The sequence below is a fragment of the Paraphaeosphaeria sporulosa genome (assembly GCF_001642045.1).
Source record: "Paraphaeosphaeria sporulosa strain AP3s5-JAC2a unplaced genomic scaffold CC84scaffold_3, whole genome shotgun sequence".
NCBI classification, from domain to species: domain Eukaryota; kingdom Fungi; phylum Ascomycota; class Dothideomycetes; order Pleosporales; family Didymosphaeriaceae; genus Paraphaeosphaeria; species Paraphaeosphaeria sporulosa.
Window position 1 is genome coordinate 2,146,958 of NW_017253362.1, and position 3,980 is coordinate 2,150,937.

A 3,980-nucleotide genomic window follows, 5' to 3' on the forward strand; every position below is an offset into this window, starting at 1 on the left:
TACTTAAGAAGAGATTATGGATAACCTCATGCATAGTATACTCGATGAGATAGCTATATGGATCTGAATAGTGGAGCTGCCGCCCACTCCAATAGATTATGGAGATATAACGCCCTTCTACGAAGATGAGACGATTAACGACTCCATATAAGATTAAGATAAAGATGAGACGCCAGGCTATTACTAAGGAAGGAAGATTAACTACACCTACCCATTACTGCCATTAACACCACCGCTGGTGACCCTACTAGCGTAACTCTTCTCCGACAAAAGCACACCTTCCTAAGGCTCTAGGGGGTTCCCACGAAACTTTCCTAAGACCCCCCCTAGCCCATTACCAGAGTAATACACCGAGATACTAGTGTTCGACCAGCCAACGTTGATGACAGTACCATGGGTAGCCGCCTTCATGGTAGGTACCCAGGCAGGTCACGTAGGTAAATATTAGGGTAAACACCTTAATAAGGCGCAGATTAGACGACTGTTAACTAAGGGCATTAAGCCTTATAGAAACGAGTTGCCTCCACTTCCTATAGTGGGTACACGACTTAACGATCATCCCATATATGATGAGTTTAAGGAGGCTGAGCGCGTGCATCTCGCCAGCCATTATTAGATGAAATTATGGATCGAGATTCAATAGAGGCCAATTAAATAGGTAGGCCACCAAATCCTCGACTATATGTGGGTATACACCTACAAGCTGAATAAGTATAATTAATTCCTAAAGTGTAAGGCTCGACTTGTCGTCCGCGGTGATTAGTAGTGGAATATTACCATACAAGATACCTACGCCGCGATACTGGCCAGCCACTCATTTCGTATACTCATGGTAATCGTAGCCAAGTACGATCTTAAGCTTAAGTAGTATGACGTTACCAATGCCTTTGTATATGCTCCACTTGATCGAGAAGTCTATATGAAGATGCCAGTGGGATACCAACGCAAAGGTACCATCCTTAAGCTATAGAAGGCACTTTATGGACTCCGTATTACACCCAAGCTCTGGTAGAGAGAGTTCACTACAACGCTGGAAAGCCTTAGTTTTACCATAGTACCTCATAAGCCATGCTGCGTGATTAAGGATGGCGTGATGATATTCTTCTACGTTGACGATATCATTATTGCTTACCACAAAGATAAGGAGGTAGTAGCAACTGAAGTAGTGACCCTACTATAAAATAAATACACTATGACTGGAGGAGATAACCTTTAGTGGTTTCTCGGCATGGAGGTTATCTAATAGAGAGACTAGTATCTTATATAGCTATTACAAGCTGTATACATTAAGAAAATCTAATGATTAATTGATAAATTAGATTGCTGACATAATACGCCCATGGCTAGAGTAGAGCTGAAGCCCCGCATAGGGTTAGCCTCGCCATTAGAGGTTAATAAGTATTAATGAAAGATTGGATCCCTACTGTTTGCCGCCGTAATAACGCGCCTAGATATCGCTTTTGCCATATTATGATTGGCCCAATTCCTCATAAACCTAGGCTAAGAGCACTATGATGTAGCTAATCGAGTACTCCTCTACCTTAGAGTAATAAGGCAAAAGGCCCTGCAGCTAGGAGGTGGAGATATCCTTTAGGTTGCCAGTGACGCCTCTTTCGCCGACAATACTCTGGATCGGAAAAGCTCTTAAGGATATGCAATTAAGCTATTTAGTGGCTTAATCGCGTGGCGAGTAACCAAACAGGATACCGTTATAATATCAACAACTAAGGTAGAGCTCCTAGCCCTCACGTAAGTGGCCAAGGAAGCAATGTACCTCTCCCGACTATTAAAGGAGCTGAAGGTCAACTTGCCTAGTATAATGATTATAATCCAATGTAATAATAAGCAAACAATTCGGCTGGTAACTTAGGAAGTATCAAAACTCTAGACTAAGCTTCGATATGTGGATATCCACACCCACTGGCTGAGACAAGAGGTCGCCGCTAGAATAATCACCATTAAGTATATTAGATTAGATGATATAATTACTAATGGACTTACTAAGGTGTTACTAGCTAATAAATGGCAAGGCCTACTCAATCAACTAGGTCTTATTAACGTGATGAGTATAGAGGTGACAAGAACTATACTACTTAATGAGATATAGGACTACCTTCACCAAGTACTCTAATAATTAATCGCCTAATTAACTAGCCTAGGTAGCGACAACGTACCGAGCTGAGGGGGTGTGTTAGATATGAGGGCGTGTTCTAAGTATCTTAGTGTTGTTATTAGATGGCTGGGGCGGAGGCCGGAGGCAGGATATTGAGACTTGGCCGAAATAGGGCTAGGATAGGTTATCTACCAAGACCCACACAAAAGGGCGCCCTAGATAGAACCTCGGCTAATACACCGAATAATCAATCCATCTCATCTCTAGATTACTAATATTCATTAAATTACTATGTGAATCTAATAGGGTATTTAGTAATTCGAGCGTAAGAGATGGTAGTACTAAAGAGATTAGGTAAATATCCTACACTATACGATAGTACGATGTAATAAATATTAAGAGAAGGCTAATAATTCGTATAAAGATGAGTGGCTTTAATTTAGATATAAAAGTAAGCTTTTAAAGTTGACTATAAAGAATAGGAAATGTCTAAAGAGTATCCTATACTATATACTATTCATCCCATTCTTCTATCTCCTAGAATCCTAAGGGCTCCCTAGGATCCTACCCTCTTAGTAGGATACCTTCGCTATCTCCCGCCAAGTCTTTAGTCTCCCGGGATCCTCTAGTCTTAGTAGGATCCTAGTCACGTAACTACTAATATAATTCTAATAGGCATCTAGCGTGTTGAGATATATTAGCCTCTAGCCTAGGGGGTCCTATTATCCCACTAGACGTCTTTATTTTCCTACTATTATTCTATATAATTATAATATTACCTCCCCCCTTAAGATTATCATCTTAATACCTTATAGGAGTCCCGTAACCTATTATAGTGGCGTTGTTGGGGAGTATTAAGGTAGGCACTTCCCCTAGTATACCTATTATATTATATCCTCCTCTAGTTCCTCCTAGCCTCCCTAACCATGCCCAAGGTACCAAAGCTATTATTAACTAATAAACGTTATTAGTGTACTAATAAGGTGCGCGTACGTAGTCTAGAGATACCTATATATTATAAATATTATAAAGATAAGAACATCCCTAAGTATTTTATAGATACTTTAAGTGGGAAGTATACTATATACCTTACTATCCATTTAGACTATAGTTTATAGGTTTTAGAGAAGGAGTGGGAGTGCGTTTAGCTTCTAAAGTATTAGAAGTAGATTACTTTACTAATAGCTAAGGCGGAAGCTACTTAGGCGACTACTAAGACTACTTGTTTAAAACTTAAGATCACTTAAGTAGAAGAAGAGGAGTAGGCTTTTACTATATATAATACTTATATAGCTAACATATTAGAGCATTTAGAAGAGGAGGCTTTAAAGAGTATAGATACTAATATTAATCTTATACCATTGCCATGCGCACTTTTAGCTAACCTAGGCTAGCTATAGGCTAATTCTTTTACTTCCTTTAACTTTTCTAGCTTTATTAACTTTATTCCCTCTTCCCTAGATCTCTCTAGACTCGAGTTTCCGTTCCGTAAAACTTCTCCAGTAATTCATTATAGTTCGTAAGATTCTCTCTTAGTTCCCATATATTATACTAATCTAGCCATCCTTTCCACTTAACCAAGTATTACTACTAACCTCTAATTATGCATAGGTCCCTAATTTCTTTAACTTCATACTTATTGTCCTCTAGTTCTAGTTAGGTCTTAATTGGAGCGTCCGGTAGTGCTAGTTCTAGGAGATTTTTATGGAAAGTAGGGTGTATCTTAGTACCAGTTAGTAGTAGTAGTTTTATTATAACTAGTCCTTTTATTTCTTAAACTTTAAAAGGTCCTACCTATAGGTGATCCAGTTTTTTACTTAGCCTTTTTGTTTTAAGGTTTTTCTATAATAGGAAAACTTTATCCCCC